The sequence below is a fragment of the Pteronotus mesoamericanus genome, unplaced genomic scaffold (genome assembly GCF_021234165.1).
Source record: "Pteronotus mesoamericanus isolate MK-2021 breed Mesoamerican mustached bat unplaced genomic scaffold, CSHL_Meso_final contig_20, whole genome shotgun sequence".
Taxonomy (NCBI): domain Eukaryota; kingdom Metazoa; phylum Chordata; class Mammalia; order Chiroptera; family Mormoopidae; genus Pteronotus; species Pteronotus mesoamericanus.
This window is the reverse complement of record NW_026555085.1, coordinates 78,659,745-78,684,894: the sequence shown is the minus strand read 5'-3', so window position 1 is coordinate 78,684,894 and position 25,150 is coordinate 78,659,745. Positions and strand designations below refer to the sequence as shown.

General features: G+C 35.3%; 1 protein-coding gene and 1 non-coding gene across 2 annotated transcripts in view; one reads left to right on the top strand and one right to left on the bottom strand.

The window, feature by feature from the left end:
- The window catches only part of LAMA2 (laminin subunit alpha 2), a 525,989-nt gene that overhangs the window by 439,937 nt on the left and 60,902 nt on the right, over nucleotides 1-25,150 (bottom strand). The gene's annotated exons all lie outside the window — the stretch shown is intronic.
- LOC129067966 (U6 spliceosomal RNA) lies at nucleotides 14,114-14,220 on the top strand. Its single transcript, XR_008528794.1, has one exon. It is a non-coding gene; the product is annotated as a U6 spliceosomal RNA (small nuclear RNA).

Sequence of the window (25,150 nt, the reverse complement as noted above, 5' to 3'; positions counted from 1 at the left end):
ATTTTAGAGCTTCTCACTCTTTCTGTCTTTCTCTCTCTCTCTCGCTCTCTCTCACACACTCACCCACACACACACAGAGTATGTAGCCTATTTTGATGGAGGAAGAATGATTGTTTAAAAAAATATATAAGCTCTGTATGTGTGTGTGTGTGAGAGAGAGAGAGAGAGTAGAAGAGAGAGAATGTGGTAAAATTTATATATTTTTAAAACAATCATCTATTTGCATCAAAAAAGGTTACACATTTTCTTTCATGTACCCACAATAGTCGACCATAATAATGCATATATTAGGGCTACATTAATTTTCAGGAAAAAAAGGGAGAAAGGACGCAGGCAGAGTGTCTTTTATATATTCTGAGAAACTCACACAAAGGACAGAATAGAAATATACAACTAGCCTGTAATGATGTGTGTAACACATTCTCAATATAATAGTATAAAATCTAACATGTATAAGTAAATTTTAGTGTAAATTTTCCATTCCTTTTTGAGTTGCCTAGCAACACAGGGGCACCAGGAACAACAGTCAAGACAATGTTACTGAAATTTGCAAGAAGTAACTGCTCACTCATTGTTAAGTCAGGACCTATCTACATTATATCTAAATTTTTAGTAATATTTTTTTCAGTTTCTGCTGGTCAGTAATTTTTCATATGGAAAAGAGTGTGCTTTTTAACATTCTTTTCAGCTTTCCATTCAGAATGTTTTTGGCATGCTCAAAATATGTGCATAGAAATGTGGTTGTTGTCATTTAAAATAAATAATCCGTAGTACTCACTGCTGAAGTTAAGTGATTTCTTTCACAGAAATATTTTGTAATATATCTCAGGGATAGTTCTTATTGACAGGTAGAGAAATTAAATAGCATCAGTGATTTTTTGGTATACAATACTCAAAATATTTTTACTTAAAACAAAGGATTCAGCAATTTTAAGTGAATTTAATAAATTTTCCATTTTTTTTAAATAACTCTGTACATAACTGAGAATTGAACTTTACTCTGACATTGTCCCAACTTTATAATTTTCTCTTCAAACCAATAGATAGATTCAATGAGAAGACATACGTAAAGTATCTACAACAAAACCACCAATAAGAAGTGAAGAACAAAAGGACAAATCTATGTGGGACGCTGAAATGTCATTGCACAAAATAAACACACAGTTAGTATCTTCCTACCTTGACCTAGCTAATCAAGAACGCAACTCTTCATTCTCCACAAACACGGATGAACATAATTGGATACATGTTACAGGCATTTTATTTAAATTTGAATGTGAAAGCATGATGTATGTATATATTATATAATTTTTTTCATGGTATCCTTGGGAAATATGCGATGCATGTTACTATATATTATTTTTAAGAATGTGTTTTCAGTTTCAGGACGCAGAAGAGGATTACACTATTTTCAGTTTTTAAATTTTAGATCAAATTATACAACAGAATACAGATTGTAATATACAAGTTTTAAATGCTGATTTCTAAGTCCCACACCTAGATAACCTGAACTGCAAAAAAAAAAAAAAAAGATAAAAATTGAAAGGTATTTGAATGCTTTGCCAGTTGCTAACTTTGTCTGATTTGCAACATTTCTCACTTCATGGGAGGCTACATCTTAACTACTGAAAGTCTGACCATGGAATAAGAAATGTCTTTAACTTCAGTAAAACCATGACATTCTTGAGGGATATATGTTGAGACTACAAATCTCCAATTACATTAAAAACCCTAAAGGACCAGCAGTTGAACTTCATTTTAGGTACCGGTTCCTGCTATGAAATAAAATTTTTAACACTTTATAAATGTTAATGTCAATATAAGGCACCAATTAATAGACGAGCACATTACAATGTTGGTTCTGGGTAGTCAGCAGGGCTCACGCACTGGCTGCTAATGGTTTGAGTCGGGGCCCAAATTCCTGTCCTCACAAATTTCACACTGTATCATACAGCTTTAAGGTTTCTTGCAAGTGTCTGAAACAAAGTTTTAACTTTGTATAAATGATAAGTCTATAAATGCCAAGGCACTAAAATTGTACCACAATTTTTAAACTGTTGATCATATCAACTGTCATACTATGTGCTATAATATTAAAAAGATTTTGTACCTACCGATTATGCTTCTTAATCCCCATACCTTTCCCCCCATTCACCCATGTCCTCCTTCTGGCTAATAGCCTTCCAAATGGTCTCCATATCTATGGTCCTGTTTCTGTTCTGGTTATTGCTTAGGTTTTTGTTTTTGCTTTGTTTTGTTTTTAGATCCAGTTGTTGATAGTTTTGAGTTTGTTGACATTTTAATGTTCATAGTTTTGATCTTCTTTTTCTTAATTAAGTCCCTTTAACATTTCTTGTTAATATTATAGCATATAGTATAAGTTAAATAATAAAAAAATAAATGTGCTCTGGGCTGGAAACACAGTGAAAATCTTACTCTCTGATTTAAAATATGATAGCATAAAAGAAAATGATTAGACTATGAATGCATTTCTCAAATTGATACTCAAAAAGACTAATTACAAGATTTTGAATTCATTGGAAATTAATCACATGTTCAGAAATCAAGAGTACATAGGAAATACTCCTGAATATTAAAACTCAAATGATCAATTTGCCCAAATAGCTAATCATTTAATTAGATATGTAATTCCAATATCGTTTTGTTTTGTCCTAGCATAGATTTTTATAGCCAACCCTAAGTTTTACCTAAAGGATTTCTTAAAGGAGCAACTATCACAGACTTGTATCCTAAGAAAATAGGAATAGTTGTTTAAAATCATTCTTTTACTTCACTGTTAGTAGGAGAGGCAGATTGCTTTATCTCCTTCAATTGATTGTAAATAATTCAGAAATAAGTTTTTATGCATTACAAATTTTACTTGGAAAATTTGTAAAGCAATTATGAAGACATTTCTACTTCCATAACAGATTGTAGTACTTTTATCCATTTACATTTTGGGGAACTTGTTGTACCAAAAATAGAAAGAGTGCTTTATATTTCAAAACTGAGATCAACAGTAGAAGGAAAAAGGACTCTATCAGTTGATATAAATTTTTTTTTGGAAGCCAGTCATCATTGTCAGGAAAAAACAATAGAAGAAAGCAAATCTAGGAGGATAAAATAATCTCCTGAATGGGACGACTTTCTCGGAGTGAAAAAAATAAAATCACAGAAAGGTGATTTTTCCCTTGCGTGGAATAGATTGTTTAATACCCCAAATCCCAAGAATTTACCTTTTGAAACAAAATCCAACCCAAATGATCATCTCTGTTTATACTTGTTTACACTGATTGTAACACAATTTGCTATCCAATACTAAAAAAACAACGATGTAATTGTCCCTCTATACCACTGACAACAAATTTAATACCTGCATCCTTAGCCCTATAGAGTAGTTTTCTCAGCCTTTAAATATAGGGATATATGTTGATTAAATTATCACCTTTATTTAAAATATCACCTTTATGCATATAAAGAAACACAATATTGTGTGATGTGTGTACTGGCAAGTCATCACTTGCGGCTCCATTAAAAATATTTTTAGCTATTTGTTATAGGCAACAAACATACACAAAATGAAATGATATCAGATTAAAGCTCTTCAACAAGCAATGAATTCTCTGATTAAGGCAAGATAAGAGTCAAAGTGTCTTCCTCAAAAACAAAACAAAAAATACGAACTAGTCTTTTACCAGATACTTGGCTTAAGCAAACTGATAAATATTTAATCACCTTATACCACAAAGAAGTCCACTTCATCCCAGCCACAAGGGTGTCCAACTACAGCCCTCAAGCCACATGCAGCCCAGGATGGCTGTGAATGTGACCCAACACAAAATTGTAAATTTATTTAAAATGTTATGGGTTTTTGGTGTGTGTGTGTGTGTGTGTGTGTGTAATTATGTGTCGCAGTGTATTTAATGTGTGGCCCAAGACAACTCTTATCCTTCCAATGTGGCACCAAAAGGTTGGACACTCCTACTAGGCTTCTGTTACTTCTATCTGTGGACCCAAAGCTTTCATTTGCAGGATCTAATATAATAGGATGTTGAAGCACAGAGGAACTTGTTGGGAGCTAGGGCAGTAAGGCAGGCTCTAATGCATACTATCTGAAGATGTACCTGTATTTTGCCATGTATAATGTACAATGTTTTTGGCCTAAACTTTCAGGAAAAAAAATCCATCATTTTAATTTTTAATTCAATTTTTATTTATTTATATTTAGAAACAAAACCAATTATTATATTCCAGGATGTGATTTTGCACACTGATATGAGTTTTGCTTTCTAGTGTTATACTTTGAACACATAAGCATAAATAAAAGAATTAAAAACATTTATATAGATATAGGATAAGTATTACTCATGTATAATGTGCATCCTCATTTCCCTCAAAAATTTGAGCAAAGAAGTGTGCATTACATATGGTAAAATACGGTATGTTTTCTTTGTTAGATACACGTGTATGAGGTGTTTCACATGCATCCCACTTATTGTTGGTTTATTTCTATGAGTTAGAATAAAACGATCCACCATAAATGATCAATAATTAAAACAACTGCTTCCTTCAGAGAACAAATAGGAAATACAGAAGAGAACAATATTTTTCTGAAGTAGCACAGGCAAAGGACCTGAAAAAACAGAAAAAGTGAAACACATGTTTTATGCTGCAGAAGCCTGATAAAGATTCCTTTGAAACAAAGCTATAAAAGATATCCTGGTTGCTGCCAGAGCTTTCTGCTTCGTTCTATTTTAACAGTGGCCATAATAATTAGAAAGTATTTTAAAATAATGTATATTTCTAACTAATATTAGTTCTATTCAGCAAATCATCTAGAAAAAAATGGGTTTTATAAATATCAACAAAGCCTGTGGTGAAGTGAAAAATGGCAAATTACAGTTTATGAGCACTTACTATGAGCCAGGTCCTTTATACATGTTATCTCTAATCCTTAGGGTAGTTCCACAAGGCAGAGTTGTGACAGACAGAGCACCTGAGGCACAAGAGGGAAGTGTCTTGATGTCTAGTAGCCCAGCTAGAAAATATACATCAAGAATTTCAACACAAATTCAAAGGTCTATGCTTATAAAACCTATGCAGACTATTCAAGTGCTATTTTGTAATTAATGTTTTATAAACTGAGGAGATATGAGCACCGTGCATAACGTCACTTCCAGCAAACTAAAGCTCATATGATTCTCCTTTGTTATTCCACCCTCATATTTTATATTTGACTATTATAATTTTTAAAATTTGTGTCAGTGTTTCACATGGATATTCTTTACTACGGTTCAATTGTTAGAACTTAAAAAAATGGAATCCTATTTTTCAGTCACTTTCTTTATTTTTTCCCCCCAGCATTTATACACCAATTTATTGCAATCAGGGTGTCAAGAATATAACTTTGACAAAATCTCATGGTCTCAGGACCCCGAAGAACACCTGACCACCCTGTTACACTTGCACATCCATGGCAGGGCAGTGAAGAAAGGGAGTCGAGTAAATAGAAAGATAGGAGAAGGCTACAATCCAGATGCCATGCCTCTCCTGCCTTGGTGGTTTCATGTCTCTGCAAAACAGGGTTTCCCACTCAAATTAAAGTATCAATAGACCTGTTCAACTAAACATTATAGAGTTAGAGAAGCCGAACTCAAATATAATCAAAACATCTAGATATTTATTATTTTTAAGCAACCTACATCCACACACCACCACCACTGCCATTCTTGACAGAACATTTTAATGAGGACAAATAATCCTTTGCTGTTCCAGAAACGCAACATACTACTTTATAAAATAATTTTGTCCTCTTTTCATTTACTTTTCTAAGAAATCATTTTATTCAGTATCTTATTAATTTGAATTGAATCTAATAGACTTGTTTAAATGAACAGTCTTAGCCTGAAGAAATATCTGAGTTTTCTAAATCAAATGCTTCAGTTTTAATTTATCTGGCCCATCTCAGATGAAATTTAATCTCCATCAACATAGAAAATAAATGTGAAGAACGAAATTTCTTTGAGTCTGATTATTTCAAAGACGTAAAGAAAAAAATATTCTAATTTAGTCTAAATTCTAAGAACTTTTGGATCCCAATAACTGACTATCCAGTTGCCCTGGTACTTGTCGCCCAGGAGCAGGCTCCCTGCCTCCTGGGCCCTCTCACGTACAGAGTAGCTTTTGCGCTGTACATTATTCTAATACCTTATTCTTACACGGGCTTAGCAGGTTTTAATAACTAAAACCTCCTTACTAAAACATTTGTCCACACAAATATTTTACCTAATATGTCCTTTTTTTACTGAAAAACTCTTTTGCCAGAAATAAAATAAAATGCTCTTTGCCCAGGATCACCTATTCATAGCCTCTGTGATGATTAGGCTTTAGCAGCCTATTTTATTACATCAAGTGGTTATTTTTCTCCAGGAAATTTGTACTGATCATACCCACTCTTAAAATTCCTTCATTTTTGCTCCCATGATATGCTCTCTGGGCTAAGATTTCAGGTGTTGGTTGTCAGCTCAACTGACTGGCAGTACTTGCACAAAGCAAAAATTAATAAACAAAAGAAAACCAAGCCATGAGTTAGGCCAATAGAGCATTTACCCTGGGTCCTTGATGTGTCTTTTAAAAACTGAAACACTGATACAATTTGAAAAATACTTGACAGGTCAAGTCAGTGATATTTTTCTCTGAAACAAAGGGTGAAATAATGTGATCGCAAAAGCATAGGTGAAGAAGAAGAACAAAAATATGATCAATAAAATGGCAATAAATACATATCTATCAACAACTGAATCTGAAAAACAAAATAAACAAACAAGCAGAGCAGAAAGAGAATCATACATATGAAGAACATTTTGATGGCTGCCAGATGGGAAGGGGGTCAGGGAGATAGCAAAAAAGGTGAAAGGATTAAGAAGTACAAACTGATAGTTACAGCATAGTCACGGGGATGTAAAGAGCAGTGTTAGAAATAGAGTAGCCACAGAACACATATGCATGACCCGTGGACATGGATAACTGGGCGGGGATTGCCTGAGGGAGTTGGGGAATTGTGTTGAGGGGGGTAAAGGGGGAAAACTGGGACAACTGTAATAGCAAAATCAATGAAATATAATTTTTTAAAAAGTGTAGGTAAGCACTTACCTTAGCTGAGTTCTTAGCTGGTTAAGCTTATTTTCTTTATTTCCACCACAGTGGCAATAGACCAATCAAAGGTCATTCACTCATTCAGAAAACATTAAGTGGCCAGTTTGCACCGGGCACTAATCAAGCCTGGTAAACACAAGGACTGCTAAAATGTCAGGAATCAGAGACCAACTTTGAGAGCAATCCCAGGCTGGGCCCCACCAGGGACAGAAGCTGTAGGAAGTATTTCCCACAACTGCAGCCTAGATTAATCTCTAGTTACTCTAAAGAAATTAGCAGACCACATATCAGGAGGGTGGTGCTTTTAATGGTCTTTTTTAATTTAGAAAAGAGGATTTCCCCACTAAACATTGAATGTCTATAACATGAGACCACTTCATTGCCCACAGGTTATAGCTTCTTTTTACTCACAATTAGGGTGATTTTTTAGAATGAAAGTTGGTGCTACTAGCAATTATAACAGGATATCAAGTATAAACCTTTATGGTCCTGGACATAAGAGGATATATAGTCTATACTATCTATAAGGAACTGAACTGGTTTTGATTTGTTGGGCTGAAGTTTTTCTTCCTCCAACCCAAACACTAAACAACGCGTGCGCGCACACACACACACAACTTGCAGACTGCCAATTTCAAATACTGACTTAAACATAGCAGCTAACATAATCTTGGGCAGTTACAAAGCCTTTCTTACCTCAGTTTATTTATGTGATAAAGTGGGGGTAATAGTGCTTATATTACAGTTTTGTGATAATTACATAATTATTAATGCTGGTAAAGAATTTGGCAGGTTGTTTCGAATGCAATACATATCTACTATTACTATAGTTACTGTTCACACATGAATTTTTGGCCTTTGGAAGTGGCACCAGAAGTCATCATGGTATCTAGGCTGGTGGTAATCCTAAAATCATTGGCCAGTGAGAGAGACATCCCTTATTAACAGTGAACAGTCCTGCAGGCTGAGAGGTGGTCTCTCATCATTTCCCACTATAAGGAACCAAGTTTCCTTGATGAGATAATTGTTTCTAAGACCATGGTAGAATAAATAAGAGACAATCCTGCAACATCTTAACATATTAGGAAGCATAGAAAATGTGAAGGAGCACTGCGTTGAAAAGACTGAGAAGCTAAGTTGAAGGCACTCCATAAAACAGGGTGGAACAATTTGAGAGCACTGAAAAGAGTAACTACAATAAACTGCAGCACATCAACTATGTTAATATCCATGAGTTCAAAAGATACAAAAATTAAATTATTTGTAATTAAAAGATACTAGTGAACCAACTCATTTTTTAACAAGCTTGGGAAATAAAGGAAGAAAATCAAATATTTATCCTGCTTTCCTGTGCAAACTCTACCTGGGGGTACAGAAATAGTTAATGATGGAAAGCTTTTACTTATATAAGTATACCAGGTAATAAACAGAAAAGAATGTTAGATCATTATTGAGTATCTCATGGTATAAAGAAATTATTGTTTATTTTTAGTGTATAATAGTATTGAGGTTATATTTTTAAAGAGAACCCTTGTTTTTTAGAGATGGATACTTTCAGATTACAGATTGTTTGATATGGTATCTGGGATCTGGCTCAAAAGGATCTAGTATGGAAAGAAGGGAGCTGGTAAGGTTACACAGGAACGAAACTGGGTGATGAGTGGGAATTACTGAAGAGATTAATGTGTACTTGAGGGGTTCTTTATACTATATTCTTTGTTTCTTAAAAGTTTGAAATTTTCTGCCATAATTTTTAAATACCAGAGGATTAATATAAGATCATAATTGACCCTCAACTGAATTTTTTTGTTTGACATTTTGTTGACATTTCTAGATCTTAAAGGAGTAAAAAAATCTTGTTGAAGGAAAGTCAGTCCCTCCAAAAACATCATCCAATGCTCTTGTCTCTATTTTTGCTTCACTTTCCAATAAAATGTCTCCTCCTGCCCCAACATCAAAAGACCAGAATTTTGCCATAAGCACTGAATAGTTTAGAATTACACAATGGTAATTCACAGGCTGGTAACAGCACTGTAAACCATGACTAATCTGTATTTTAAAACAGCACCCAAAAGAGCCCAGGAAGCTATCAGTTTCTCCTCAATCTGCACAGCAATCATCTGACCCACTTTTCTTCACAGAAACCCATTCCACATTATGATGCACACCACAGACATAAATCTAAAAAGAATGAGGCAGGCTATGAACAAGAGGGTTTTTTTAAAGCTGTACTTACAAGACACTCTATTATGGTTTACATCAAAAGAATAAAAAGTAATACAGTCTTTGAATGCATTATAAAAATCATGTATTTCAGACTCACCAACTAATTAATTTGTAGATCTACACAGAAAGGTAAGAAAGTGATAGTCCTAATAAACTAAAATATTCATGAATCTTTATTTTATTTCCTGTCCTGATTCAATACAATCAAGAGATTCCCAAGGTGTATATAGGCAACTTATATTGTTTTGTAATACAAACACAGCCGCAGGTAATCCCCCAGGAAAACTAAGAAATAGAGCAAAATTTAACTAAACTATATCTGCTACCATTCAAAGTAACTATCAAGATTAAATTACAGAGGAATTCAGATGAAAACCAGTAAGATTGGCGAGCACCATCTCCCTTTCCCCTTGCAGCAAATTCTTTTAAATTTTCATCTCTACAAAGAAACTTCATTTCTTCCACAGGAAAATTTCTTTTAGTATGAGTAATTTGTAATTTGATCATGCAGAATTTGTTAAGTCACAGCTTTCTGTTTGTTTATTTTAGAGGTCTCCAGAAGGTTGGACAATGGCAATGTTTTGAGCAGTGAAAATGAGATTAAAGATTAGGAGAGTTCACTTTAGAATACCTGTCTATAATGATCTTCATGTTTAAATATGTATGAATTGGTCTTCAAGGGGAGAGGTAATTTTTCAAGCATTTGCCCTGAACGAGAAAACATTAGTCAAATCAGTTATACATAGTGACTGCAGCTCAGCAAGAACATGAGTAGCTGATGAGCAGTGAAACATCACATCAGACTAAAGATGAGTGCTTGCTAGTAGTTCTGAATTGCAACAGCATCACAGAGGGAAACAGAATAAGACAAAAGATGTGGTGGTTAAATCATATCTGGGGCATGGGAACATGAGAATGACTGAAAGATAAGAAAGGTTAGGGTGAGACGGGCAAGCATGTCCACACTCCTCCAAATGCAGGTAGTCATATACAAGTGTCTCTTATATTTTTTCCTTGTACACTTTTTATGTGTTAGCACTGGGTATACAATGGTTAACAGAAAACAATGGTTAATAAGATCCGATTGCCTTAATTTTCAGTTTAATGAAGGAAAATAACTAATACCAGCAGTACACATTAAATAAATGTCATTACTAACATTTACATTATGTGCATAAAACACCTAACTCTGTCCTTTATCCAGCTCAAATCACAGAAATTCAATTTCCCAAATAAATCACAAGTACAGCCACTTCTCGTCATCTCCACTCTCCCTGCTCATTTCAAACCATTACCATTTCTTTTCTGGTCCGCAGCAGTATTTTTCTGAGTCATTTTCCTGCTCCAAATCTTCTCCTCTCTACTGACCTGACCTCCAAAGTACCCTTCACAAGCCGATTCTTTAAAACTCAGCCCCGAAGCAATTGTTTCCCTAGTTAGAGCCCATCAATAAGCTTTCTTCACCAGAGGATAAAATCCAAACTTTTTAGCTCTGTGTTCTTCCATCTTCCTCTCCATCCTCTATCACTCATTCATGATAATACGGGTGTTAACCACTTTGCCTGCCTATGCATCTTAGAATACACCTGCTCTTCTTCAAGCCTGTGGGCATTCACTCTTTCGTTCTCTGGTGGGGAATGAATTTACAGGAAATTCAGAGCTGGGTACACCTGAATGGTTAATAGAAAGAAGCTCTGTAGTGTTATTAATTAGAAAGTAAATAAATGAATGCAATATATACCATTTTTACTTATAAAGTTGACAAAAATTAATATTCATATAATATTGTATTTCAACATATTCACTCAATATAATGTTTTTCATCTATGTATATTGGCATAATATTGACATAAAATTGCTGGTAGCTTATGAAAGCTATAAAACCATTTTAAAAACTGAAAAAAATACAGAGAGATATATATATACATATTCATATATATATATATGGTATTGGCTATACATACACATAGTATATGTAAAAGTACTTTTAACGGACAAGAAAGCGACAGCAAACCATGATAGTATCTGCCTATATAAAAGGAAGAAGAGGAGTAGGACTTAGGATAGAGATAGAAGTTAGCAGTGTTTTGTTTTATTTTTAAGTAAGAAAAATAAAACATGGCATGTCAAATGTAGTTATTTCTGAGGAAGGATTGTGGATATTTATCATTTCTTTTTTTTCTGTATTTTAAAATTTTCTCAGTATAGAAAAATGAATAAACAAAGAAAACACAGTTGTTATTCTAAAGGAGAACTGCCTTCAATAGGATAAGTAAGTAAAGCAACAATTCTGATAATGCGTGTGACTAATGCTATGTTAGAGGAATAGACTTCGAGGAGAGCAGAGAGGTTGTCTGCCTAATTTACCAGGAACTGCAGAAAGGCTTCTAAAAAGGTTGCTAATAATTAAGAAATGAGTAGCAGTTGATGAACCAGGGACTGGTGGGTGTGTTTCTGTGTTGAGGGCCTTAAGAATAGTATTTACAAAGCAAAGCCAGACAGAGATTTTGTAGACTAGTGAGAGATGAGGCAAAGAAAGGCAAGCAAGAGTCAAGATCCTAAAAGAAAGTATATCCAACTCTCAGGACTTTGTCCTCTATCCTGGGTTATGAGAAGCCGCTGAGATTTTTAGTTAGGAAAATATTACTGGGTGTGGATTATAGAATGATCGCTGCAAGGAGACCAAATATCTTGATCTTACAATAGAAAAGAGATGATAGCCTGAATTGGGGGAGAAACAATAAAACAGAAAGAAGAGAATCAAAAAGTATTTAAGAACTGAGAACTACAGGACTAATTACAGTATTAATTACAGGACTAATGTGATTATGAGGAACAGAAAGAATGAAAAGATGACTTCAGGCTTCTGATTTAGCTGTCTAGATAATAAGGATGTCCTTCGCCAAATTAGAAAGACTGTGACAGAGTAGTAGTTTGGTTTGGAGCAAGTGACAATCCCAGTATAACTGGAAAGATAAGTATTAAGAATTTCTGAACACTGTCTTACACTGATTTAAATTTAAATTAATTTTAAAAATCCTACATTTGTTTAATGATTGATATCCCAGAAATATTTTCATTTTATTAGTATTGGCCTAAAGAAATCTTAAAATATGCACATTAAAATCAAATAAATTTTTTTGTTGTTGAAAACAGTTCACAAAAAGAATAAATTAAAATATCTACTGCAACTTTCTAAAACAGACACACAGTTTTCTAAGTATTTGTGGGAGGAAATATTAGAATAACAATCATGATATTTCAGCTGGTAGAAATATTTTTATATAAAAGTCTCATTATCTCTCTGGCACCATGGGAAATTATTTATTTATGGATGTGAAAGTCCTTTAATAAACATGTGGACAACTCAGTAAACACAAGTTTCCTAAACTTAACCTAGTATGACCCATTGTTCCATGAGAAATGTCCCTCAAAAAAAAAATTAAATCCCAAAGAGAACCTCTTGCTTCCGGTGGGTGTTAACATGCATACCTACAAAAATTTAACCTAGACATTCTGCTAACAGCAGTCAATATGAAAATCTAAGGCCTGATGGGCTATGATCACTAAGGTATTCATGTGTGTGGAGTATTGTCTTTTAGTGTGGTATATAGTGCAGAAAGTTGAGGTAATTATAGGACAACCAGCTAAATATTTTTTAAATACACACCAAATTATAGTGTATGTGATACCAGCCTAGAAAAGCACAATGATCATTTTTGTCTTGCACTGTTCCAATATTTTATATCAGAAATGGCTGTTGACATCAATTCATAAAACACCTCCCCTAATAGTAGATAGACCCTTCATTGTTTTTTACAATAATAGCAATAATAGCACTAACAGCTGACAGTTAGTGGGTCTAGGCATGACTCTAAAATCTGTTTCCTCTTTGAAACTCTTTCCTACTCTTTTATCATGGTATCATTTACATTGTTTTCTTTTGCAAACCATAACTGAACTATTCTATCTCTTTTCAACATATTTTTCTTTCTAGTAAAATCCCTATCCAGCACAAAACTCACATAGTTGCAAAGGATCTCTCCTAAAACTACACATACATATTTAGGCCTTTCAATGATCTCTGTTCAGATTTTCTGTGTAATAGAAAAAGTGGTGGCCTCCAAATACCCCATCTGTTCTTCCACATCCCTCGCATACATTACATTAGGTGATGCTATGTGATGGGCTCTGGCCAATGGCCCATAGGTAGAAGTGACATTTATCATCCAGGCCAAAGCATGAAAGAGTGTATGGAATCCTCCAAGTGTACCTACCACAGTCAAGGTGAACAGCAATTTTCCAGAGCATCCTTTAGGTTCAGTCATAATGTGGCTATATGGAGCAGGGTCCCTTTTTCTATCTCCATAATAATCCAAGATTGGACAAGGAATGTGAGAGAGATAAACCCTTGTTGTATGAAGCCACCAAGATTGGGGAGGCTGCTTATTACAGCAGGAAGCAACAGAGTAACCCCCAAAGTCAAGTGTGCAGCATCTCAATATTCTTTCCTATAATATTGGGGAAAAGGTGGCCATTAAAAAAAATTAGCCTCAGCTAATTTTTCTAAACTGTGTCTATTTCAAAGAGAGTTTTGCGGGCTGTGATTTTCAATAGTGATTTTACATCTACTTCATGAGTAATACTACATAAAACTCACATTCCTGAAGATCTTGATCACAAGAAGGGGCACATTATCTTACATAATCTATTGTCAAAGAACTAGATTAGAGCGCTCGCTTCGGCAGCGCATATACTAAAATTGGAACAATACAGAGAAGATTAGCATGGCCCCTGAGCAAGGATGACATGCAAATTCGTGAAGCGTTCCATATTTTTAGACAAGTGTATTTGAACAATAAAAAAGAATATGAGAAAAAAAGAACTAGATTAGATAGACGCTTAACAAACATTTATTTGAGTCCCTCATTGCGCCAGTCAATGTTTTAGGCAGTGGGTGAAAGAAACTGAGCCAAAACAATCGCAGTACCTGCTTTTATGTTTTTCCTCACCAAGTTAGCAAGGTAAGCATTAATAAAACAATTAAAAAAAGCAAATATGAAACTGTCTGTGATAATCTTTAGAGGTATTCACCAAATATCCCCAGCTTTCTACTTTTTGGACACACGGATGAATATCCTGACCCAATATGGGTGAGTGGAGGCCATTTGATTAGTTCTCACCAACACATTGTGAGAAAATTAATATATGCCACTTTCAGGCCAAACATTTAATTTCTTCAAAGCTATCTCTTTCTTTCTATCATGACCAGAAGCAACATTGCGATGATGATGCTCTATACATGACTATGATTAGTACAGGCCCTGCCGACTATTTGGAACATTTCCTGTGAGTGAAAAAAGAATTGGTTGCTTACAACCACTGAGATTTGGGGATTGTTCATTATCACAGCATAACCTAGCCCATCCTGAATATCTTCTCCAAATTGTGCCCAGTGTTATATTTCCAAAATATTTTAAATACACTATGTGATTTTGGCAAGTATTTTATAAACTAGTCACTTCAGCATAATGAAATTACTCAAATATGTTAATACTGTGATTATAAGGTGAAGTCAAACCCACTTTTTAACAGTCTTTTTAGCTTTTCCAGATTCCATCCGATGACTTTTATGACAGTACATCATTCTCTACAGCATGAGCACTAAACTCAATACTTTTCAAGTACAGAGTCTGTTGTCTACAGAGACCACAGGTGCTGTATATCAGACGAGTTGGAGCAGAGCCTTGTAATACAGTTTGCTCTTGCAAGAGGCAAGTTAATGCATGCTTTGAGCAAGTTCATCTCCCAAGTGATCCTTGCTTTTCAAGAAACCTTTTTAACATTTTCTCAGCACTCATCCCCTTTAGTAATCCAGTTTTTGGCATTTCATTTTGTCTTATATGCCCTTTCTCTTGGCAGATGAACCAGACTGCTGCTTTTCTTGTGACGTGACTTCAAAGGAAAATCAAAGGAATCCAATTTTTTTTTTCTTAACCCAATTTTTAACATACAAAGTACATTGATGCTTGCTGACTATGCACTGCTAAAGTCCCCAAAACACCCCTGCCCCAGTTCAGATGGAGGAACTTGGAAATAAGTCAGTAATTTTAGGATTGATCTAATCAGGAAGTATGTAAAATACTGACCTTGACTTGTCTATGTAAATAAAGTTTTATTGAAACCGCCACACCCACTCACACACAGGTTGTCTCTGGCTGTGTCTCCCTTACAAACAGCAAGACTGAATAGCTGCAACAATATGTTTACTCTCTGGCCCTTTACAAAATAAGTTTGTTGCTTCCTGAACTAGTCAACATTATTTAATTAGTATAAGGCACCAAATTCTTAATATCACCTTTAAAGCCTTGTGTGATCTGCCCCATTCTTCAATGCAAACTCTCTTGCTTCACCTTTGTGCTCCAGACATAAGGGAAATTTGAGATCTCTGAGGGTCCAAGCTTTCTCCAGGATAGCACCAGGAGAGGAATTATGTTTTTGTGGATCTCTCTCTAAACACCTCCCCCAACCCTCTGACCCACCCTAATGTGCCCATCTAGATCCAACTCAATATGCCAAGAGTCACTCTCTCACAGAAGTGTCTCCTGACTGCTGTCTGTCCCAAAGATCATCTTCGTTGGTGACACACTTGCAAGAACCCCATTCCTCACCTAAGCTCATGTTGAATTATAATTAAGTTAGCTTGGTTATTTGATTAAAGCCTGTCTCCCCATATGCTGCAAGTGTCTTTAAAGAAAGGACAGTTTTGTTTTTGTTCCATCTCTGTGCTTAAGGCACAGAGTAGATGGTTAGGAAAAAAAGTACTGACAAAATAATTGGATTCTTGGCACACAAAGACTTAATATTCGAATTTTCAACTATTCACAAGAAGTTCTGAAATTCATTACAAATATTATTGGTATTCTCCTCAGGCCCTGCTTTGAATCTCAAAATTGTTTAGCTAATGTCTAAGTCAGGTAGTTAGCTAGTCTATGAATAAGGTGGGCACCCAGGATACTTATATTGCAGGCTTGCTGCTCCATACTCCTCTTATCAAGTAACTCAGGGAATGATTTTTAAATGTTTCTTTAAAACAAGTTAACTAATAATTTTCTTTAAAAGAAAGTTAACTAATAATGAAGGTACTTAGCTAGAATGTATACATTTTTGAATTCATTTAAAAGTAAACCATTGATTTTGCAACATTTTCAACCTAGGGAGAAAATAAATCAACCATATTATCTGAGGCAAACAAGACAAATTTTAAAAGTCTTGAAATTGTTTCATGTTTCCCTTTGCTATAAAACTACTTATCAAAGCAGTGGTAAAAAATAGAGGTTGAAAATAAATTAATTTGTGAAGTGAGGACGTACTCAGAAAATACTTATCTCAACGGAAACCTAATTCAGGTAAAATGCAAAATATATACAATCACTCCTCTGAAGTAGCAGAGGCTGAAAGCAGCATTGAAGCTAATGTACCGCATGTAACCAGCGTAAGTACAATTTAGTTCATATAGGTTAAGAATATCTCTTTCAAAAGAAAGAAAGAAAGAAAATGAGAACTATAAGAGGAGAGTCTCAAAGATGGTCATGTAGTCATGTGACATTCTTTCTCACCAAAGGTGGTCATAGAGAAAAAGTTTACAGGCCAGAAAAGGTATTCATCACAGATATCACCAGGATAAAGTACATTTGTGAGTATATTTAAAGAGGAGAACGTAGCCAAATATGAATGAGGTCTTCTAATTGGTAGTAGATGGTAGTCTTGCTTTATTATACTGGGAACTACAATATGGAGAAGGGAAATAATAATTTATTTCCATATATTGGCATTGGGTCACAAGGCCACTATATAGATTGGCTTCGTAAGTGTTCTATCTGGAGAATGTCTTCCAACACAGAAGCACAAACTTAGACTTTCAAATATGTAAATATCATATTTGAAAGTCCCAAGATGTATTCCTCATAAAGATCAACAGTATTCACAGCATACATTTAATTTCATCCATTTTCATGATGCGTCTCCTGAAGAAAAGTTATTCATTCTCAAAGTATCTGTTCTCCCACATTGAAGTTTTTCACACTGTTTCTACTACTCCTTCCTTTCACTCTACAAATTTGTCCTCAGCAATATCACCCATTCCTTTGGGTTCTTATGACTATATATATGCTGAAATTTCCCATATCAGTATTACCAGCTAGAGTTCTCCCTTGAGCTTTGACTCTAAATATTTCATTTTTGCTTAGACACTTGCATATGGGTATCTATCAGGCACTAGGAATGAAAAATAGAATCCAAGTAGAAACTCTTGTTTCCTCTCGAAAATATGCCTTTACATGTTTCTTTTAACCAACTTAGAAATCTGAGTGTCATGCCTAACCCCCTCTTCTTCCCCACATTCTACATCTAATCAATTACCAAGATCTTTTGAGTTGAACTACTAAAAAAGTCTTAGTCCATTTAACCCCATCTGTCTCCATTGGCATCATTCAAGTTCAGGTCATTACCATCAATCCCTTCAATTACCTCAATAGCCTCTTAATGAATTTTCCTGTCCTGACCCCTCTGATTCATATCCCTCACTGTCATCAGAAGTATCCCTCTGAAACTCTTTGACAAAGCTCATAAAGAGGTTCATGATCAGATTCTTGCTTACCATTTAAACTTCCTTCTCCTCACTCTTTCCATCTGATCCCTGCTTCCTCCTTCTCTTTCATCACTGTCCCCACACTATATTCCAAGCCTTCCAAACTTCTTTCAGCTCCTATAAGGTCATATCCTTTCTCTCCTAGGGCTCTCCTTATAAGCTAAAGTGTTAAATTATTTGCCTGGAACAATCTGCCCCATCTACCCATCCTCAACCTCTTTGTTAATTCTATTTGCCCAAACTTATACTCATTCTTAAAAATCTCAGATTAGTTTCTACCTCTTCCAGGAAGTCTTCCTTAAGTCTTTTAAGAATCTGTTTTTTCTCTATCAGATATTCCTACAGCATCTGGCTTAATATGTTGTACTTATTTCACTATATGCTATTTACTTAAAAAAATGCTTCTCAGTTGACTGTGTCACAAGGCAGGTACAATGATTCTTTGATTAATTTTTTATATTCAAAGTTAATAACAAAATATTTAGTCCATAAGAATTACTCAAGAAACATCTAATGGGTGGATAGATGGATGGATGGATGGATGAACAGATGGATAGATAGATGGATAAATCAGTGAATCTACAGGCTCAATTTGATTCATTTCTCTGAAACCCAGTGAGTCTAGGAAAGTGCCTCTCAAACTTTTCCAAGACATTGTACTATTAGCAGAAGAGTATGAATTGGTATCCCAGGGAACATATTAAATTTGGAGGTTTATTTAAAAACTGCATGTAAACTTTCAGTTCCATCCCATGATAAGTTTAAATATATTTTAATACAAAACAGTGTTTTTCTTACCCCATGCCCCATCAAAATCTTTAGGTAAAATTTATATTCTACAGTATGGTGTCACGTTTATCCTGCAGTTTTGGCTATTTCCTGGCATATTGCTATATATACCATGAGGTATTAGCAAATAGTTTAAGGTTCTAGTTACCTACAGAATTGACTTTTCCACAAATCATGGAGGCATGTCTTTTGTTAGAAGTTAGACGTAATCAAATAATAGCAAATATTCTATGATTTAAAACAATATCTGTAGAATGCAGGGATTTTTTTTGTGCTATTGTGCCCTCTTCAACAGCCAAGTGTAAGCTTGATAAAGCAACCACACGTGTCACTGGGCCAAGGCAGCATAAATGGAGAATGCTGAATTATAGGAAAGGAAAGCTGGTATACTAGGCACAGCATGCTGGTGTCTGACTACTTACCTTGATTGGGCTAGCAGCTGTGTGATATATTTAGGCCCTTTAACTGGTGCACTGGGTCAGTATTAATGTTCAAAGTTTAAAAACCAATTGAGGAGGGAAAGGCATTTACTTGAAATGTGTGTCTGCATTTGTGCTAGAAAGCAATTCCCAGGATCGTTTATGGAAGGAGGCACTGGCCATAAGGTCCCACAGCATGGTCACCAGAGAGCAAGAACACCATCCACTCCCATGGTGGCTGACCATTCGTAGTGTCACCTTTGTTATGTATTCATGGGAACAGGTAACGCAATTGGGTTAACTCTGTACTTAAAGAGTCTTGTCTCTCTGACTCTAACTTTTGACCTTCTGGCAATCTGAAGACCCTTCAGTAGATTGAAAAAACAGTTTCTATTCTTCCTCCACCACCTCCTTTTCACTCCCTCCTTCATCCTCAAATTCCCATAAAGAAATGAACAAATTCTTATAATTAATTTTGCCCAAAGGCAATTCAATAAAAAATTAAGCCATATAGCTAGAGAAGTACATCGTTTAAAGAAGTATTTAAAAATCATGCCATAAATACTCTTATAGTTTCAGTATTTTGATCAACGGTGTTTTTTAGAGTGTCCTGAATAAAACAATAAAAAGACAAAGGCACAAAACAATATATTTCAAACCAGGTTTCTATTTTTTAAATAAATTCCTTGTTCTTTTTAATTCGATTATTATAAAGGTATACCAGGAGAGGAAAAATGATAAAGAATGTTAAAGTCTGTTATTATCAGTGTGCTTCTCTGTGTGTGGCTGTGTCATTGAGCTAAAGCCAGAGGTAAGGATATTGCACAGCAAAAGAATCATGAATCCTGCTCTCAAATGAGCCCTAATGTCCTGAGCTCATTAGCGCCTGAGCCAATTAAGAGATCTGTAGCATCTTATGATGGCTTTGATTTAGGATTGTCCCACATAAAAATGACTTCAGCTATTAGGGCAGTAATTATTGAGTTACCAGTCTTGGAAACTATTTTTTTTAACCCATTGCAACATAGTAATTTACTAGTAACTGCTTTTAAATAAATGAGCAAGTCAATTGACTTCAAATTTGTTATTTTCCTATGTATTTTCCACTCTTGCATTCAATTGAAATTTTGCACCTCAAGAATAAAAGGATATTAAAAGTAAAATTGAAATACTACTATCATAATTAGAATGATGTTAATACTTTTCATAGAATATTGGAAAGCTATTATGAGAGACATAGAGATCATTTGGAATTGAGCTGTTGTCAAGGTATTGCTAAACATTTCATTATTAATACATTTTTATTTATAATGCATTTTATCGATGTTCTAATCAATAACATCCTTTCCAATACCATCTTTTTTCTAATTTAGCATAAAGATTTACTTTTCAGTGATGAGGTAAAAGAGGTACTCTAGGGTACAAAATTTAAGAAGACACCCACTCTCAGGTCAAGTAAATGCAAGTGTGCCCAAAGCATCTTATTCACCTCACCCGGTCCCAGCCCTGTCAATAAACCCTTCAAAAAATCAGCAAATACTAATACTCTCAAATACTTTGTATTGAGAATAAAACTTTTGCTCATTTGAAGTGAGGTAATAAGTATCATTCATTGGACATTTTCTGTGCACCAGGCCCTGTGCCGAATCTTCAGATGGATTACTGAATTTAATACCCGCAACAAGCATGAGGAAGACATGGTTATTTGCATATGACAGATGGAATCTGAGGTTCACACAAAGGCATTTATACAGCAAGGTGCAAAGCGAGGGTCTCAAGTCAGGTCCATCCAACTTGAAACTGAGTGTTTTTAATCAATAAACTGTCCTATATGTATGGAAAAAATAATATGGATCTTTTAAAGTAAGTTTTTTCTAAAGTGTCTTTGCTTCAAAACTCATAAAGGAGCAATATCTAATGGTTAATAAAGTATTACCAATTAGAAGTCTTGACAACTCTGCATTAATGAATACTGCCCAGCAATCTGGTCTCATTTCTCACACCTAACATTCTATGCTCCCCATATGTAATTCCCCAGTGTAGAAAATTCTCTTGGTGCCATTCCCAGAACTCTTCCCCAGGCCCAGGCATACCCATTTCTCAGCTGCAGCAGGCATTGTTTTCTAGTAGCTTGCAGCTGCACCATCCCACACACCTGCTCCTGTGTGGGTGAGAGCCACCTCACGCTGGAACGCTGAGCAAGTTACCCCACTTGTACACCCCACACCTCTGGACTGCAGTCAGGCACTGACGGATCCTGGTTGTAAAACCCTGGGCCCCCATTCCTTAAGGGGAAAACCCGTTCTGTGGAGCAATTCTCTCTTCAGACTATTCCTCAGGTTGAGGCTCAAATTCTGAAATGACACCATTGACCAGTTTCTTCCCCAACCTTGACTGCTTACCTCATGCTCACCGATTCTTCCCGAGAGTGCTCTTTTAATAAATAGCTTATACTAAATTCCTGTGAGGGGCCCAGCTTCTACAGACTGCCTGGAAGGTCTGCCTGCCTTCTCTCTAATTTCTCTCTTACTTAATCCCAACATATCCTCCCTTCAAGTCCCAGCACCTGTACCACCTCTTCTAGAATGTTCTCTGTTTTCTCATCTGGCAATGATACTCTCCTCTATATTGTCACATCACTTGTGTGCCTAAGTTCCCTATGTGAGCATTTAATTATTAATTTTTCTATGAAAACATTCATTTTTAAAAATTTCTATCCATAATAAGATTATACGTTTTCCTGAGGGCAGGTGCTCTTCTTCATTTATACCCACAGCAACACTACCTACCTACAAATATTAATAATTCCTTGCAAAAATTATGTGTTGAATTTAAAGTTATCAATATAGGTATAATGTTAAATTTTAAATATAGGTAACAAAATGTTTGAAACACTTGTACTATGTAAGAAAATAAATCTTTGTCCCTTCAGTCTTCACTGTGCCTTTTCAGTGCCAAGCACAGGAGGGCAAAGGAGATGGGCTCTTTGAGACTGTGAAAGCCATGGGCACTTAAACCTGCTGGAGTCAAATGAAAGACTGGCGCTGAGCAGGAAAAGGAGATACCACATGCCAGGAGTAGAGAGCGGCAGCTGGGCTTCCTTCATCACATTCCCACACGGCCACCAATAAATGAGCCCTACCAAAGCAGGCCTGCTTCAAGACACGTGCAGAAGACTAGCCCCTATCACTAGAGACACATTTAGCTACTACCATTCATGGTTAAAGGCTACAGTTGTTCTAAATGAGAACTTAATTCATTTCGCTGACAGACAGCTATTGTAGACAACGCAGTGGGGAATGATCAACTTAGCAATGATAATTTTATCACTAGTCATAAAACACATTTTTAGAGGAAGCATCATAACAAGTTAAGAGAAATACACAGGGGGACCCCCCAAACCCTGTAATTTATTTATTAAAAGGTGAGTATTTATTCTTACATGCTTACACTTCAGTCACCTTCAAAGTACTCTCCATTTGATGCAATTCATAGAGACTTTTTTTCACTGCTCAAAAGAGTTTTTGAACCCATCAATTTTGATGCCTTTTAGTGCTTCTGCCATTTTTTGGTTTCACCTCTTCCACATCAGCAAAATGTTTCTCTCTAAGGAATTTTTTTCATCCAGGGAAACAAAAACACAATTGCTCAGGGAGAGATGCGGTGAATAGGGAAGGTGGAGTACAGGGGTCATGCCATTTTTGGTCGAAAACTGCTAAACACTCAGCGCAGGGTGGGCAGGTGCACTCATAAATCACCCATCATGAAATGTGCAAACATGATGAAAGAGTGTTCAAAAAAAATTCACTAAAGCCAAATGTACTCTCTCACAACACCACCAGATGGTACACGGATACAGATGGGTTCCTAGAACACTCCCCTAGTGGGTAGTACAGGTACTACAAGGGGCCCACCCTCCTTGTAGTACCAGAAGATAATTCTGGGGTTTTTTGGAGGGATGGTTTTGCCTTGTAAGTTACCATAATAAGATAGGATAGTATTTCAAAAAACCTAATTTTCTAATTTGTAATGCAAGTTTACTTCTTCACGTTCAGTAATGAATTTTAAAGAAAAGTTGTTTGAGCAATTTAAATATATATATTATTTATACTTAATTAAATTTATTTATATCTGTTGAACCTTTGAACCTTATCTAATTTCAATTACAAAGCCCTAAGTAAATCTTCTTAACTGTGTCTACGTGGTTTGATAAAATCAAATGCCACTGAAAAAAACTTGCGGACTCTTAATGTTAGTATGTCATTTAATATAGAAGAGAACTATTAAAAGTGATAGAATATTTGAAGGATTTTCACACTTTAATTTCCACTTTTATGCATTAAAGTCCAACTCCACTATGTTTTACTCAAGTAGAAATTTTTAAAAGTACCTTGTAGCATAATAAGAGTCATTGTAAATGTTCATACTTTCAAGGATTATTAAAAAAAAAACAAAGATATGGCTAAAATAACAGGTCCAGAAGGTTATTTAAATTTTCATAAAAATTAAACTTGGTCATTTGCAATTATAACAGTGCTAGTGATTTGCCATTTATAACATTTTTAAATGGTATATTTTCCTCCTAAGAGCAAAATTCTTTATTTCATTCAATTTATTTAATCTTGAAATAAAAATTTTTCCACTGATTTCGGCCCAGATTCTTTTGTCTAGTGTAGATGTTTATTATCTCTTTTTAGACCTCAAAATAATTGTAACACTAGCTATAATTGTATTTTGTGTTGCTATTCACCCCACCTGCATTGCAGTACCAAAGGAATTCCTAATGAACTTAATCATCTTTCATCTTTTGAGCACTTTTACTTTTTCTTGTTTTATACAAACAGTAACATTGTTATCATGGCTTCTGTAAACATGATATTAATTTTCTTTAAAATAAAAGGAAATATTAGCCCAAGTATTTAAAACTAAATAGAAAGTTGTAACATAATAGCGAAAATATATGCTCAGAGAACTGTGAGTTTATGTGAACTGTTTTTAGAAACTGGAATGTCAATAATAATTTAAAAGTTCAACTTCTGATTAATTGCATAAATAAAATTATCATATACTGATATGGTCATCCTGTCGAGACCAAAGAAGAAGTTTAAAATAAAGTAAAAAAGTTTCCTCTGTCATCTTCGCTAGAGTTACATTTACCCTTTTCAACTAGCCAAGGTGTCAGCCACACTAACAGTATGACTGGTCCCAAATTTTACCTCTTCAGGGACTTTGGCCCATAACAAATGAGAGCAACTGAGGAAGAAGCCTCAGTGGTCTTCTTGAGAGTTTGGATATTATGGAAACTGAATTTGACAAAGTACCCTGTGTAGTCTTTGGCTAGAAGAAACATCTTCTTCCAACTCTTGTCTCCTTACACTCTGTTTTCCAGACAGCAGGCAGAGTAGCATAGTATCAAATATGCATTAGTTTCAAAATCATCTGATGGTTTCTCATGAACTTATGCTAAAACTCAAACAATGCCCCGCAGTTTACAAGATCCTGCACAATAAGGCCCCTTCATGTCTCTGGTTTTACTTCACACCACCCCCACCTTGGCTCACACTACTAGAACCTTCATGGCTTTGTTTCTGCTCCTTAAACATATGAAGTTCATTCCCACATGAGACAGTCGTTAACATCTTAGGGCCTCCAGATTTCTCTGTCCATCTGGAACCTCTTGCATCTCTGATCTCTTAGAGCTAGAAAGTCCTTCAATTGATCAAATAACACACCGCCTCTTTTAGCAAGGCCTATCTTGCCCACCCAAACAGATTCCCACCCCATGGACTAGCACAACACCTGTTTATTTTCCTCTCACTCCTTATCACTACGTAAAATTATTTGATTGGCTCTTCCCCGTGGTCCCCATCCCTTCCAATGTAAACATCACAAGAACAGAGATTTGCCCACC